The sequence below is a fragment of the Orcinus orca genome, chromosome 17 (genome assembly GCF_937001465.1).
Source record: "Orcinus orca chromosome 17, mOrcOrc1.1, whole genome shotgun sequence".
Classification (NCBI taxonomy): Eukaryota; Metazoa; Chordata; class Mammalia; order Artiodactyla; family Delphinidae; genus Orcinus; species Orcinus orca.
The window spans coordinates 41,912,814-41,930,659 of NC_064575.1; the positions used below are offsets into that span (position 1 = coordinate 41,912,814).

Below are 17,846 nucleotides of genomic sequence, written 5' to 3' on the forward strand. Positions count from 1 at the left end.
TGTCAATTTTGTTAACTTTTTTCCAAGAACCATCTCTTAGTTTTACTGGTCTTTACTATTGTCTTTTTAGTCTCTTTCATTTATTTCTGCACTAATCTCTGTTATTTTCTTCCTTCTAACTTTGGGCTTTGTTTGTTCTTCTTTTTCTACTTCCTTAAGCTGTAAAGTTAAGTTGTTTGAGATTTTCCTTGTTTCTTGAGGTAGGTGTTTATCTCTATGAACATCCCTCTTCAATCTGCTTTTACTGCATCCCATAAATTTTTGTATGTTACACTTCCACTTTCATTTGTCTCAAAGTATTTTTTGATTTCTCTTTTGACTTCTTCTTTGACCTATTTGTTATTCCATAGCATGTTTATTCTCCAGTTTTCTTTGTGTAATTAATTTCTCATTTCTACCATTGGTTAGAAACAATGCTTGATACGATTTCAATCCCCTTAAATTTATTAAGACTTGTTTTGTGGCCTAACACACAATGTATCTTAGGGAATGTTCTGTGTACACTTGAGAAGAAGGTGTATCCATTGCTTTTGGATGGTACCTTTTGTAAATATCTGTTAAGCCCAACTGGTCTAACATGTCATTTAAGGCAGATGGTTCCTTATTGATTTTTTTTTTGTCTCAGTGATCTATCAATTGGCGTAGTGGGTATTAAAGTCTCCTACTATTATTGTATTGCTGTCTATTTCTCCCTTTGGATGTGTTAATATTTATATATTGAGATGCTCCTATGTTGGGTGCATAAATATTTTAAATGTTATATCCTCTGGTTGGATTAGCCCCTTTATCATGCCCCTTTTTGTCTATTATTATTTTTGTCTCTTAGTCTTTGTTCTAAAGTCTATTTTGTCTGATATAAGTATAAATACTCCAGCTTTCTTTTGGTTTCCATTTGCAATGAATATCTTTTTCCATCCCTTCACTTTCAGTTTGTGTATATCTTTACAGCTAAAGGGTGTCTCTTGTAGGCAGCACGTAGATAGGTCTTGTTTTTTTTAATCTATTCAGCCACGCTATGTCTTCTGATTGGAGAATTTAGTCCATTTATATTTAAAGTAATTATTGATAGGTATGTGCTTATTGCTATTTTGTTAATTGTTTTCTTGCTGTTTTTGTAGTTCCTCTCTGTTTCTTTCTTCCTCTCTTGCTCTCTTCCTTTGTGATTTAATGAGTTTCTGTAGTGGTATGCTTATATTCCTGTGTCTTTACCTTTTGTGTACTTCCTGTAGGCTTTTAATTTGTGGTTACCATGAGGCTTACATATAACAACTTATATCTATATCAGTCTATTATAGATATCTATAAAACTCTAAGAAAAATAAAATGAAAATAAATTGGGAAAAATACTTCCTATACAAATATCAAAGGGTTAATCAATTAATCAAAAAATTACCCCATTTTTATGAAATATGAAAATTTCTAAGGTATTGATAAAAGATTTAAGAAAATAAACATTGAATTACTGAAAGTAAAGAAAGAAACTAATTTCTAAACTTTAATGACTGTACTTGTTACACTGAGCTCTACAATATCCCTCAGTGAATTTATGAAATTATTCAGAAAGTTTCTATTAAATTCACAAAAAATTAAATGTTCTTATTTTCAATAATGCAGAAAAGGAAAGAGCCTCAGGTATAGTATAATTATGAGTATTAAATTATATTCCCTAGCATTTATATCACATATGAAAAGTGAAAAATTATTTACAGTCAACATTTTGGGGGGGGCCCACATCACGCAGCTTGCGGGATCTTAGTTCCCTGACCAGGGATTGAACCCAGGCCCTCAGCAGTAAAAGTGTGGAGTCCTAACCACTGGACCACCAGGGAATTCCCTAGAGTCAACATTTTTGAATATTTATTAAATACAGTGAAGTAAGCAAGTCATATTCCATCTACACAAGGTCATATTAATTTTAGTATTCAGTAAGTCAACAAATGTTTGTAATTATCTACTTGATATCAAGAACTATTCTAGGTGTTGGCAATACAGTGATGAACAAAACAGGGAATAAGACAAGTGCTTCTGAGAGAATGAGGCTGTTGAAATAAAATAATTAAATATACATTAGTACCTATGACTAAGACTCCATGAAACATCTGGTTTCTGTATTTCTGCTTCAGCTGAGCCCTAATCAGGGTCCCTGGTCTATTCTAGGAAAGGGAAGAAAAGCAGTTGTGTACAGGCTAGTGATAAGGAAGAGAGATTTTCTCCAGCTGGCCCCTTCTTTTACTCTGTGCAATGGCAAATACCATTCAAGTAACTCAATATGCTACCACTACTGATTTTACTATTAAAATTTTGGAGGGTTAGAGCCAAGAACTCTAGCTATGCTTGTTCATAAACACGAGAAGGACAGAAAACACGAACTGAGGGAAATGTCAGGGCCAAATTCCATTTAGTGAAGTCTTTCACAGGTGAATGGCAGAGCTGAGATAGAACTCTTTCTATTAAATTTACAGATCAAGTAAGATTCTTCAAGTCTTTCAACATCAGCATTCTAAATATCTCTCTTAATACAATTTTGTAAGGGTGTACAAAGTACATACCCTATGGACACTGGACCAGATATCTTCCTTGGAGTCACTATGAATATCTGTGACATCTTCCTAGAAATCCCCCTGCCAAAATGTCATCAGGATCATCCATTTTATCCTGCTTCTAGGAAGAACTGTTTTTTTGTTTGTTTGTTTTGTTTTGTTTTGTTTTGTGGTACGCAGGCCTGTCACTGTTGTGGCCTCTCCCGTTGTGGAGCACAGGCTCCGGACGCGCAGGCTCAACGGCCATGGCTCACGGGCCTAGCCGCTCTGCGGCATGTGGGATCTTCCCGGACCGGGGCACGAACCCGCGTGCCCTGCATCGGCAGGTGGACTCTCAACCACTGCGCCACCAGGGAAGCCTGGAAGAACTGTTTTAATGGTTACTTAGTTTTGTTTTTCTTTCCCATTCACCAGTTACTGGGGTACCCAGAAAGCCCACGACCTATCTTTAAAAATAAAAATGCCAGCTATTTTTATTGAATTTGTGTAATAGCAAATGTAAAATATATAAAATCAATCCACATATGTTTTGTATCTTTCAGAGACAGAGTTAAAATTTTGTGAAAGAATACTTAAGTAGTCTCAAGCTAATTGTATTTCTTAAGAAAGCTCTCATTTACAATCCCCTTTGATGATTATACTGATAGTGAATTGAAAGTGAGAGTAGTTTTCTCTCTCTTATATATGTAATAAGGCAAATAGTTACCTGTTTGTTAACGCTAGGAAGCTTCTAAATGAGCCCCAGGAGAAACAATAATTCCCAAGTTCTTATAAGGAATGAGCCTATTACTGCATGTGCAAATTTAAAACCAGATTTAGAGCTCATCTGTTTTCAGCTACTACTGCAATGGAGGATAATGCTGGAAGGAAGGAATGGTCAGTCTACATAGCCTGAGGAGCTATGTGGAGAGAGAGAGCTATGTGGAGAGAGAGAGGAGCTGACAAACCTAGCACTCTGGCATGCCTTCCTCTTGGATAAATATGCAGATCCTATCTACTTTGCATTTTAGAAGTATGGGACAGATGAGCAATTATTTAAATAGATTCCATCAGAATTGGTCTACTTAACTGCTTTCCTCCTTTAACTGATATGTAAATGTTGGAGATCATCCAGGTTTAATTTATGGACTTTCTTTCTTCAATGTCTACTCTTTCTCTGCAGGTGATCTCATTCATCTCAATGGCTTTTATATGCTAATAACTCCTAAATTTACATCTCTGCCCCAAACTTCTACTCTAAATTCTAGACCCATATAACCAATTGCTTACTAATACTAGGATTCTTAATTATAACATGTCTAAAACAGAACTCATGAATTTCTTCTCAAACCTGTTAACCCCTCCATCTTCTTTGCTACACTGAATGGCTAGCCTCCACTCAGTTGCTAAAGCCAGAAACAAAAATCTATTTTTAATAACCTCTTTTGGAATTCCCTGGTGGTCCAGTGGTTAGGACTCGATGCTTTCACTACCGTGGGACTGGGTTCAGTCCCTGGTTGGGGAACTAAGATCTCACAAGCTGCCTGGTGTGGTCAAAAAAAACCCCCAAAAAAACAACAAAAAAAAACACCACCACCAACAAAAAGCCTTTTTTTAACCCCCCCCCCATATCCAATTTATTAATGAGTCACTAATTCTATCACTTAAATCTACCTTGAATCTATTGTTGCTTTTGCCAAATCTGCTGGCCCACTCTTTCTCATCTGGGCACCTGTGAAAGTCTGGAGACTTTACTTCTTGGCCTCTTCTAATCCATACTCCACATACCACCAGATTTACTTTTTGAAAAATGAGAATTCCAAATTTACAGGAAATTTTCAGGTATAGGGCAAAGACAAAGGTCTTCCTGAACTCAGTTTCAGATATGATGATGCATTCATAGTCCCTAAATTCTTCAGTGAGTATCTCCTCTCCTGCCATCAAGACGTTTTTACCATCTAATACAAAGAACCAGTTCAAGTTTTCCGATTATCTTATTATTATTTTTTGCGGTACGCGGGCCTCTCACTGCTGTGGCCTCTCCTGTTGTGGAGCACAGGCTCCAGATGCGCAGGCTCAGCGGCCATGGCCCACGGGCCCAGCTGCTCCGCGGCATGTGGGATCCTCCCAGACCGGGGCACGAACCCGTGTCCCCTGCATTGGCATGTGGACTCTCAACCACTGCACCACCAGGGAAGTTCCGATTATCTTGATAATGACTTTGTGACTAAGAGATTCAATCCAGGATCACATGTTACATTTTAGTTATATTGTCTCTAGACTTTTTTAACCTGGAACAGATTTTCAGTCTTTTATTTTCATACTTTTGAGGATTACAGGTCAATTATTTTGTACAAGATGCCTCAGTGTGGGTTTGTCTAATAAAGAGATTCAGATTATGCATTTTTGGCATAAATATCACAGAAGTGATGCTTTTTTCCCCCCTCATTGCCTCATATCGGATTGTCTTCCAAGAAAAAGATGCCAAGTTGAATTAAACACAAAAGAGACTTATTGGGAGAAATGCCTGTGAAGAATAAAGGGGAAGAAGCAGGAATTGGCAGAGAGAGGGTCTTTAGACCAATATTTGGGACAAACACCTGAGAAAGGTGAGAAGGAGGTAAGAACTCACACTCTAGTGCAGTTCTGAGAAAACCTCAAGACAGACTGAAGGGGTGTCCCCAAGAAAATGTTTCCTGTTAGAGGAATCCCACATCAGGCAGGAATGGACAGGCTTAAATATCCCCACCATGCTCAGTGATTGGCTGGGAGTAGACTAGGAGAAGTGGACCTCAGCATTCATAGGCATAGTGGCTGGAAGTGTCAGCAGCTTTTCTCTCCAAGGTATGTTCTCTCAGCAGGGCACTTCCATGGCCACCATATATGTGGTATACAATTTTGATGATACCATTTCTGGTGATATGCACTTGGTTAAAGGTGGTACCAGCCAGATTTCTCCACCACAAGTATGGTAGTTGCTGAATGGTGATTTTTTATGTCCACAATATCTTCTAGATTTATTAGTTGGCATTCTGCTATAAAGTAGAGCTTTCTCTTTTCCCATTTCTTTACTAATTTTTTTCAGTATTGACTCATATACTCCTATTTCATTAATGGGCTATGACTTGTTTTTATCTTTATTTACACTGGTGCTCAAATTGTTCCAGAATTGGCCAGCAGGAGTCCTTTCAGGCCAGCTCCTGGTTTTTTTGTTTTGTTTTCTTGCTTTGAGGTGTCCTATCATTCTTCGAGCACTTCCTTCTTTTCACCACAAAAAAACAGCTCCAGGACCACATTGTCCTGCTCTGTTCACAACAAGAGCAAGACCAAAGGAGGGACAAAGTGGGGTGGGAACGAGGCTGGGTTATGGTCAGGCTGGGTGAGAAAGTGTCTGAGAAGGAAGAACACACTGCCCTTGCCTGGTGAAAAAAAAAAAAAGCTAGGATTAGCCATTTGTCCCAGCTAGGATTAACCATTTGTCCAAGGAGCACTGGTTCCTTTTAGCAGAGAATGGCATTTTGAAACCAAGATCTGGGTACAAGGTGTTCTCATCATTATTGGAGTGTCGTTGCTCCCAGACCATCTCAGTGAACAGAGATAGAAAAAAAAAAAATCTATATGCATATACAACATATGTGTACACATACATACTTATATATAAATATATATTTATATATCTCTATTTCTGTTTAGAAAATCAAGACTGAAATTCTAATCCAATGCCAAAAAGTTCATTCTAACATTCCTGCTTTCCATATTTGTAGCTCCTTCCTATCACAGTGAGAAACATGACTTCCATTATACACAGTGTGTTTATTTATTCCTCATGTATAAAACCAATCTCATGACCTCATTAGGTCACCACTAGACTTTGTGCTCCTTCCTTGAGCAACCCCAGGCTTTCCTCTGGGACACTGTTGCACTCCATCTCAAAATATTTTATAAACACCAGGTCTTTGAAACAAGTTATTATCATCATTGGAATAAACAGTCCGATCAAGAAGTGAAAGAGTGGCATGGACTTATATATACTACTGATGTAAAATAGATAGCTAGTGGGAAGCAGCCACATAGCACAGGGAGATCAGCTCAGTTCTTTGTGACCACCTAGCGGGGTGCGCTAGGGAGGGTGGGAGGGAGACACAAGAGGGGGGAGGTATGGGGATATATGTATATGTATAGCTGATTCACTTTGTTATAAAGCAGAAATGAACACACCATTGTAAAGCAATTATGCTCCAATAAAGATGTTAAAAAAAAAAGGAATCTGTACCTTTAAAACAAACAAACAAAAAAACAAAATTGAATTTAGTGAAATAGTATATAAACTTAAGGAAGAAATACAAAATATGAGGGGAAAATAACAGAGAAAGAAAATGACAGATAAGCTGAGAAACATTAAAGATATTTATTTAATCCTTTAACAGTTAATTATATAGCACCTACCATGTGGCAGGTGCTGTTTTAAGAGCAGGACATGCACCAGTGAAAAGAAAAGATACAGACACAAATTTTTGAATAATAGAAGTGCTAAGTAAAGAATTCACACACACAAAACCCCCCAGAATCACTAATAAGGGGTACAACTGTAAACTGAAGATGCTTTTCAATATATTAAGAAATATGATTTGAGTTGGGGAGGAAGTAAAGAAGAAAGCCAACAGAAACCAAGATCAAACATGTCCTGGGAAAATTTTCAATGTCATTCAAGGATGAATCACTGACTTCACTATAAAGCTATAAAACTTTTAGAAAAAATAACACAGAAGAAATGATTGATACATCCAACATCCTGGATGTGTATCTCCAGAGAATTATACTGGTGAAAAAAGCCAGTCCCCAAAGTTTACATCCTTTATGATTCCATTTTCATAACATTCTTGAAATGACAAAATTATAGAAATGAAGAACAGATTATTGGTTACCAGGGATAAAGGAGGAGGTGGGAGGAGGGAAATGAATGTGGCTATAAAAGAACAACATGCTGTGGCTATAAAAGGAAAGAAATTTCCTTTCTTGTGATGGAAATGTTCAGTTTCTTGACTATATCAGTGTCAAAATCCTGGTTGTGATATTGAGCTTTAGTTTTGCAAGATGTTACCATTGGGGGAAATTGGTAAAGAGTACACAAGATCTCTTATTTCTTACAACTGCATGTGAATTGAATTTACAATTATCTCAAAATAAAAAGTTGAATTAAAAACTGAAAGTATGTAGTCAAAGATTAGTCTGTTTAATAGAGCTATCATCTGTGTATAAAAGTACCTAAAAACATTTTTAGACCTGCAATATTTATTACCCAAGTATATGTTTCCTGTAAAGATCTCTAGAAAACTCAAGACAACCTGTGGACAGGGATAAAGAGGTCCCAACAGAGGCAGTTCAATATTTAGAATAAGTATTATGTAGTTTAGAGATGAGTAAAAAACGTTACTACAACTAAAAATTGATGTAATTACTGACAGAACAAGAGTAATTATGAATACTCTAGAAAGGTAAGGGATGTAATATTACTACTTATTATGACTACTGAAACATTAGTTAAAACTAACAACAAAAAGACTTTCCCATTTAACTAATGATGAAGAATGAGGGAACAGAAAACATCACTAAAGAGCATAAAATTATTTTTCTCTCCTTAAAAAGAAACAAAAATGTAGGATGCTTGATTAGTTATAAATTGATAATTGCAGTATCATGACTGTGAATTGCTTTAACTCATTTATAAAGTGTTAAAAGTACGATATTTACTTTCAAACGTTATTAAAATATTAATGTAAATAGAGTAACACCATAATGGAAAAAGGAAAAGGGAGAAGTATAAATTTTTAAATTATAAAGTAAAATGACAAAACATAAAAGTGGCAAAAATTAATCAATCAAAATAAGTAAATCTCAGATAAAAATAAAAATAATTTGAAATAGTATATTCTTTAAAAATAGATAACAAAGTAGAAAAAATTTTAAATGCAGCCTAGAAATTAATTTAGAAAATAATGATTTCTTTACAATTTGGTTTCCAAACAAAACCACAGAAGGTCTTTTTGTTTTGAACTTCAAAATGAGAGTTTGATTCTAAAGGTTATGTCATTTCTAAAATATATTGTATACAGAAAAAAATTAAGGATTGCGATAGTATATATAGTATGTCTCCATTTTTGTCAGTGAGATAAATGCATACAAACATATTTAGATGCATATTTATAGAGAAAAATATCCAAAAATCTTTACACTAAATTGTTAGTTGTGAATTATATATACCTGTTAAAAAGATAAGATTTCATTAAAATAACTAAAAATACTAAATAGACCTAAGACAAATCATACAACATTAAATAAAATAGAATGTAAAACATAATGAACATACATTTCTGCATTAAACAATATGTATAGGATAATAGTTGAAAAAATTAAACATTTTAGGGAGGTGGAATTAGGCTTGAATTATTTTTAGAAATTTAAAATTTATCCTTGTTCATTAATTCTGAGGGTAGCACCTTGTAATTCCTTTTTTTCCACTTTAAATCTTTAATTCACCTTAATTTTTTCAAAAGATAGCTTGTTTTCACAATGCTATTTATTGATATCACCTTCTTTACACAATATATTCTTATGTATACATGGGTCTGATTCTACAGTTTCTCTTCTGTTCCATTAATCTAACTATTTCTTCTGATTTCAATGACTTTACATATGAAATTTTTGCACAGAAAGTCCTCTTTTGTTACCTTTTTTTTAAACTTTCCTGGACATTTTCACACTTTTATTATTGCAGATGATCCATGCATCAGTTTTTAAAAAAAAATCAAGAACAATGCTTTGGAATAATTATTGTAAGAAGACCTACTTGACAGGATAATTTGAGAGAATTCAATGTGTGATTTAACAATGCGATGAACTGCCTCTTTCATGTTACAAGAATAGTACAGTCCCACTCACTCATTCCCAGCTAACAGAACAGCTAAAAGTTTAAATATATTATAATCCCTGTAAGAAAAATAGTACAACATTCTATTTATTTTTTTATTTTATTTTATTTATTTGAATGATGATATGAAAGAGTAAGTCAAAATGAGAGAGGTGTTTCTAATTTGATTATAAAATTTAAAAATGCTTTATCAATTTTGACTTTGACTTAAAGTTAAATCAACACGAAGAGTTTTCAGCTCATGTGTCAGGAGTAACAAGGCAAGAAATTCAGTGTACTTATGTGATACTAAATGGTAGTAAAAGCTGCATCTAAATAGGCTAATTCTTAACTGATGAGCCAAGAGTAACTCTGATACCCAACAGAGACATAATTTTCAATTATTTGGTCTCTTATATCTCAGTGAGACAATTAGGGCCTCCCTTTTGCCCATGGAGCCTCTATACAGTGTCCCCTGCAGAAATGGTAATTAAGTCACTGAAAAAATGGGGAGCAGTGAGGGAAGGAATTCACATTTCTTAAATGTCTGTTATGGGATAAGTGCTTTGCATTTAACTTTTTTGGGGGGGATACAGTACAAAAATTGAATCAGAAGCCAACTACTGTTCACTTTCCTCTCTGCAGAGTTAACTCATTTAAATAATTCAGAACTTTAGGTTAGATGATTCGTCAAAGTAGTTTCTATAAAATTTCAACTTTTCTGTAGTATTACAACTAAAATTGTTTCTTTCAATTAGTTTGAATAAATCCTATTTTAGTTCTAATTTTGTCTATCAAATCAATAAGTACAAAAAGTCCATAAGCTAAGTCTGATAATAAGCTCAGTTGATAGCTACTCCTGAGTGTTTAGTGCACATATTTAACCTTGAAAGCATTTTATAATCATATGCATACTTAGAACTTTCACTATCATTTCTTAAGCTTGAGACTAATGCTGGAGCCGAAATGATCTTATAACTGAACTGATGCCCTACTTCTACATCCAGGAGATATGATAACGCTTGCAACTGCTACCTAGGAATACTTTTCCTTTTCCTTTCAATTACTTTTTGTAAATTTCTCTGTATTTTGAAAATAGATTTTGCTTCTTTTGCTTAATGGGAATTATATCTATTTTTACATATAACAAACTTTTTTCTGAGTGACACTGTCTAACCTAAGTGCCCTAAAATTCATTTTTCTTGATCTCAATGATAAATATTTAAAACTAAGAGATTGGAATACATTATTTTTCCATTTGCCTCAAACTATTTTGATAATTATTTGTTATTATTATAGATGCAATTTTCTAGGGCTTGATATTTTCAAAGTGAGTTTAAAATTCAGCATTAATCAAATTATATCAGGTTTAAGTGGATATGTAATAAAACTTTCACTTAATCAGGGTGATGGTCCCTGGGCTTTGTGGTGCTTCTGAAGCTTCCCATGTCACCAAGGCAACACAGGCTGGATGCTTTTGTGTCACTGCTTATGTAGGCTTCCCATCTGCCAAAGAGTGGACTAGTATAGAAGGCACAGAATGGGGGAATAAGATGCTCCGTTGCTAACTTTCTCTGATCCTGTGTCCTCCTCTTTCAACATGAGAATGCAGAACTAGATGAATCTTCATTCTTTTCAGCTTTAAAACACCTTTTTCCAAAATTGAACAAACTAATTTAAAAATAAATTTCCCTGGAGTATGAATGTTGAGAGTAGAAGAGAATGCAGTAAACGCAGTTTGAGTTTTCTCTAAGCCATGCAGTTCTTAGGATGTGCTTCATCCTGTAAACATTTTGAAATTTTTATTTCAGAGATGGAAGAAAAGGAAAATTAAGGAAACATCCTAAGATTAATTGGAATTGGAACTATATTTAACTGCAGATACGAATTAGATACTTACTCTAGAGAGCCATGATTCTGCTCAAGAAGTAGATGAAAAATAAAATGAAATTGAGATGGAAATGGTCCTTAGGTACAGAATCATAGCCTCCACACTGTATACATGTGTAGATATTTTTTGACTTGCACAAAATTATATAGCAAATTGGTGACAGTCAGAAATAAAGTGCATATGTCTCTTAACCCCCAGGTCAATGATCTATTTAATTCTCTAATATCAGTATCTTCTGATATAAGCTAATGGTATCTCATATCAATAAATTATAACATATAATCAATAAGCTATATAAATTATAGATTGTTCATTTTTCTCAGTATTTAAACAGTCTTCAGTCACTCCCATCTTAAGAGAAAAATCTTTTCTCAGTGGTTTCAACCTTCAGTGGGTATCAAGGTACCTGGAGCTCTTAAAAAATAGTCAATGCCTAGGCCCTACCTGCAGAGATTATGAAAATAGGTGAGTAAGGGCAAAGCATGGATATTTTTTGAAAGGTGTCCAGGTGACTCAATGTGAGAGAACCACAGTCCTACCTCCTCCTTTATCTTTCCCCACTCCCCAGCTACTGCTTTCTCCTCTTTAATTCATAGCCTTTTAAAAACTTTAAATGACATAATTAATGTAGAAACTATACAAGCAATGCAAATTTTAGAGTAGGTAAAGAAATGCAAATCTTTTTGAAAAGCAGGTCCTTTTCTAATTAATTTCAACGTTAATTGTAATTTTCTATGCTCCCACTGCCAAGTTTATTGAGAGTGGTCTACATTTGCAGTCTTCATTTACACTTTAACACACTTGTACATGGCTTGCACACCCCCTACTTGTTTGTAATTACTGCCACCAAGTTACCAATGACTGCCTAATTGTCAAACCCAATGAATACTTTCAAGTTTTTAACTTATTTGGGCCTCTCTGTAGTATTTAACAGCCTCCTATTTCTCAAAACTTTTTCCTTCCATTGCCTATGACACTCCCTCCTGGTTGCTGTTCTCTCTGGCTGCTCTCTATCAGTCTCCTAGTCACCATCGTATTCACTTGGTACCAAATCCACACCAAAAGCCTCAAATACCATCTATGTGTGTTGATAAGTTCCAAACCTCTATTCCCAGCCCATATCTCTGGACCCACATATCCACTTAATCAGTGTCTCTTGATCTCCATGCCTCATAGACATTTCAAACTCACCATCTCCCACACCTCCAAACTGCTCATAAATATGTCACCATTCACAGAACCTGAGGAGCCATCACAGCTTCTCCCCTTTTTTTGGCACCCTCATCCTATACTCACCAAATTTATTTTCTATACCTCTCAAAAACACTTTCTCTTTTTTAATTTTTTATTGTTATGCCTTATTTGTGGCCTTCATCATTTCTCCCCTGGTCTTCAGAGTGAGTAGTAGTCTCGACTCTTCAATTCCTCCAATATTCTTAGTGTCATATAAAATGCAGACTCAATTGCCACTTTGATATCTCCTCATCCATGAACATAAAATCCTAACTTCTTACTTTTTAATATTCTACATAAATCTATTCATGTGATATATATGTGGGTATACAACACACACACGTATACACACATCATATATGTAATTCTCTAGTCTTAATTCAATATTCCCACTTGCTCTCTATATTCTAGCTGTATTTAATTATTTGCCATGCTCTTGTGCTTTTGTCTTTAGAATGCTCTTCTTCCTCTTCCCTTGGACAATCTGCACTTATCCTTTCAAACTCAATTCAGTTATCACTAACTGTGGAATACTTTCCTACCCTGGTTCATTTCCCTCCCCTCCCCCCCACCCCAGTTCCCTTTGTCCTTGTTGCAACTCTTGATTCTAATTTAACCTTCTGCCTCTATGGTATAAACATTTATCGTGGATCTGATCACATTTTATTGTAATTGTTCCTTTATTCTTCTACCTTTCCCACTAAATGAGAGTTCCTCTAGTATTATTCCTCTCTCTCTAACTCCAAAGCCTAGCAGAATGTCTGATATCTAGCTAATTTTTTTCAGTATTTTCTGAAAAAATGACTGACAATGAATATTCAGAAAATTAGAATCTTGATAAAAGGGTAATATTGGCATCACAAACCACAATAAGGCAATAAACTTAAAGTCAACTGTTTATGAAGGAAATAACTTAGGTTCATAAGATATCAATTCAAATAAGTCTAAGTTATATGTTGGCTTAAAAAATTAAAAGAGCTGCTGGTAGAGAAAGCAGTCCACTGGGGAAAACTTACTAGACTGAAAACTCCTTCATTTTCCAAAAACAAACAAAACCAACCCTCAAATAGCATAAAGTAGGATAAATTACAGTTTTCTTTGGTGAAACTTGTTTTCTTATTAGCATTTAGAAAGTGGCTAGCCTCACAGACATGAATAGAGTCTATGAGGTGTAAAGGAAGAGGAGAGACATAAATATACTGATGCACCAATTCAAACTAGGTACACAATAAGGAAAGGAACAAAATTCCTATCTGCACAACTTTCACCTTTTACCTAAAAAGACTAAGACACATAACAATTTGTCTTAGTCTTTTTTAGTCACAGATCCCTTTGAGAACCATGTACTTTACAGCCCCTATCTGCAAAAAAAACAATAAGCTAAATCTTCTTTAGAAAACTTCCCCAACCTTTACCTAAATACAATGATCTAAGTACTCCTTTCACTAATTACTCAATTTGTGCTATAATTTTTCACTGATTTTACCCTGTACATATTATATAGTAGTTATTTTGTGTATATGTTCTCTCTCCAACTTCACTGTGTGCTCTGTAAACACAGGAGCCAGGTAAAAGTTTTAATACTCTTCCCTATTCTGTTCCATAAATGATCAACTCAATGTAGTCTGCCCAATATACACTCAAATAGTCAAAGTGCTTCTCAACTCCTAAAAGGTTGGTTTTGGGTAATAATACCTAACGCTTATTATATACTTACTACCTACCAGGTATTCTCTCAGCACTTAACCCATTTTAATCTCTTTAATTCTCACAATTACCCCACGAGGTAGGCTATCATCCAGGTGAGGAAACTGAAGCACAGAGAGAAGTTAAGTAACTTCTTAATGTTTCAAGGTCATGTAGCCAAGAAGCAGTGGTATTGGGATTTGACCACTGGCAGTTGGCCTTAAGAGAGCCAACTTCAATATTGTACTATATGACCTCGAGTACTTGAACAGAATAGCTATCAATTGGGATGGTTTAATAAGAGGATGACTTCTACCATGCCAAAGAAAGGAATATAGGTTCACTTTACCTATTTAAAAAAAATTAGTGCAATTTTCCCCACTTTCCTTTTGGCTGTATTACCTTCATTCTCTCTCCTCTTCATTTCTTCTCTATTAGTCCCCCACACCTGCTCTCCACCACCATCAAAATAACCCATCTTAAGCTAGTAGGTTTCTTTTCACATTTTTCTCACTACTCATTTAATCCGATATGGAGAGATGCACCTATTCACATGCACACAAATTCATGTATAGAAAGTCACATACAGAAACTCATGCACAGGAAAGTGAGATAGGACTTTTTCTCAAAAATGTGGTATTTTTACTTAGTTTTCTGCATCTCATTTATTTCACAAAACAATACTTCCTGGAAATCCCTCTAATTTACTGGCATAAATCTGGTTCTTCCTTTCTAAGGAAGTGGCTAGTCAATCTCCCATGGTATGGATGGTACATTATTTATTTAGCCATTCCCCTATTATGAACTGTGTTCACTTTGTCTCCAGTTGTTTGGCACTAAGAACAATGCTGCAATTAATATGGGGCATCAGAAATGCCAGAGGTGGAATGTGAAGTAGGCCCGCTGCGAATTCCTTCGAGGAAGTTTGCAGGAAGCTTCTCTGTATATGGTCTTCCTGAATTCTCTCCTCTTCGAGCAGCAAGGAACATTAAGGTCATTCAGCTCCTTCTCAGCCTTTTAGAGGTCAGGGAGAGCTGACATATTTTTTGTGCGACCGATATCAAACTTCCATTTGGAAACCCACAGGATTTCAAAGCTGAAGTCTCCCCAAGATCTGCAGCTTTCCAGCCTTTCTTACCAGCATTTGGCAGCCCATGTAGGAGAAACCCCTGCTCTGGCTTTCTATAACAAGACCCCCACAAACTCATAATAGAGTTGATCCTAGCAGCCAAGTGGAGGGAAGCAAAGACACTCTCAGGTTCAATGTTACCAGAATCTGTTCCAAGTCCATTTAATAATTTAATGCACTGCTATGAAACCTACCTAGAATGCTGATTCCAAGCAAAGCTGTCCTATTATACATTTAAAGTAGAAATATGATGACATAAAACCAGTTAGTTAACTTAATAGCAGAATAATGAACTGAAAAACCTTAGTGGAAAACTACTCAGTTCCCTGTCCTCCCAGCTGTGGTCAACTTGAGTGCAGGATTGTAAGAAATGAGCATGAAACAGGCCATGCATCAAAACATTTCTACTGAAAATGGCTTTATAACTAACAAAGACAGAATCAAAGAATTCACTCTTATGATGGTTATGAGTTTTATGCATCCTCGGATAAATATACTTACATTAAAACAATTGTATACCTACTTCAAGAATTTTATAATTTTCAAATTACTCTTTTTTTCTGGTTCAATATATATTCTACTCACTCTTTTCTATTCAGCTTCGTGCATATTTTATGATTTTTAAGGCTTTCAATCAACAGGTTATCCCATAGAATATTAGTCACTGTTAAGACAGTAGTATCAGTTAGTAATTACTTAATTCAGATAATCAGGTTTGTTGAAACATGACAGAATGATTAAATATAAATTTACCACCTACATATATCCTGTTTTAACACTATCACACATATAATGCTTTCCCTAAAAATGTTCAATATTTAACTCATAATATTTAACTCATAATACTGTATACTATTAAAATATGTTTTCCCCACACTCTTGAGTGCTGACAGGCACCCTCAGCCAAGGAGAGTGAGCATGGCAGAAAGTACTGTACAATCTTGGGTAATGAACACACTGCTAACACATTTATCCAGTGAGTGTTCCACTGCACCACCCCAGCTGAAGGCAGTCTGCAACATGTGGTGTCCCGTCTTTGGCCTATTTTATGCTCTAGCAAGCAATTTTGACCTAAAATGTCTAGGAAACGTATACATGCAACAGGATGGGATCTGCTACAAATAAACAAGAACAAGTGTCTTTCTCAGTATTAAGACGAAAGTTTTATGGCAGCTGGAATGGGGCCTCAAGGAAACAGTCATAGAAACAGGGTAGAGGTCAACAGGAAATTAGATTTACCAAAGTCCTGTAACATTATGAAAGGCATCATAAGCATTACTGCAGCCTGAGATAAATAACTAACAATTGTTTGACTGGCAGGTAGCATTTCATGATTTGGGGATATTAGAAAAAAAAACACAGAAGATCGAGTGTCAGTGTAAGACATCAGAACCATTTCTCCACAGGGCCTCTGCTATAACCATAACCACCCCCATCTAAGGTCAATTACCAGCATTCCCATTTTTAGGAGCATGTCCTCCTTTGTTCTTGAATTGCTCCCTCCCCTGGCATAACCTTTTATTTTCTCAGGCACACAAGTGATCTGGGATACCAATTATCAAAAGATTTTACTGATTTACCTTTAGAATTATCTATTTTAAATCTTCAGCTACCTGAGAAAATAGTTTGCAGCAATCACTTTGCAATTCAGAAGTACCAAGTTATTATTTAGTTGTTGAATTATTTAACAGTTTTCATTCAACATATGTGAGGTTATTGGAACTCCTTAGCTTTAAATATCCTGTGGAACAAGTGATTCCACTCCCTTCTTTTAAGCTTTTTAGGTTAAAGACATGACCTTTAAAAAAATTATATCCTGAACAGTTTATTATAACAGAAATTAGCAATGTCCAATTTAAAAACCAGATAGTGTTATTCAGACCACCATTCTGGTACACTGAGTGGCCTGTGTCTGAAACAAAATTCCATCATTGAAGTCATCAACCTAGGTCAGTATCATTGCTCCTGAGGTCCTCATTAAAGCTCTCTTATTCTCTGCAAATGCTGACTTGGTTTTGAACAGCATGGATTTACCATGCATCTCAGGATTTACCTGCATCAACCTGGCACATACCTAGCAACTTTCAGCATTCTAAAGAAAGTCCCACAAATATTGACGTATGTAAGCCATAGCACCTTTCCTAAGAACAGTTCCAATCAGCATTGCACATTAACAAACACATACTGGTATATGCTTGTAGCTCCACCACCTAGCTCAGTTAGAGCAATGGTAAATAAGAGTAGATACTGAACTTAATAGCTTCTCAGGGAGGGAAATGTTTTATAGTCATAGGCTTGATCCTATCAGGGGAAAGTCTTCTTAAAAGGTTTGCAGTTGGTTACAAAGTGCTTAAAAGGAGAGTATGGTTGGTTCTGAACAAACCCACAAAGTCACTTCTGAACATAAACTCAAAATACACATTCTAATGACAGAGATTTGGTTCTATTATTTTCACAAACCAAAGTACAGATTTCAAGTTA

The 17,846-nt window shown here is 35.5% G+C and overlaps 1 non-coding gene across 1 annotated transcript; it reads right to left on the reverse strand.

Moving 5' to 3' along the window:
- Nucleotides 1–1,756: 1,756 nt before the first annotated feature.
- On the reverse strand, nucleotides 1,757–1,829 carry TRNAK-UUU (transfer RNA lysine (anticodon UUU)). The gene has a single exon. It is a non-coding gene; the product is annotated as a tRNA-Lys (tRNA).
- Nucleotides 1,830–17,846: the final 16,017 nt, after the last annotated feature.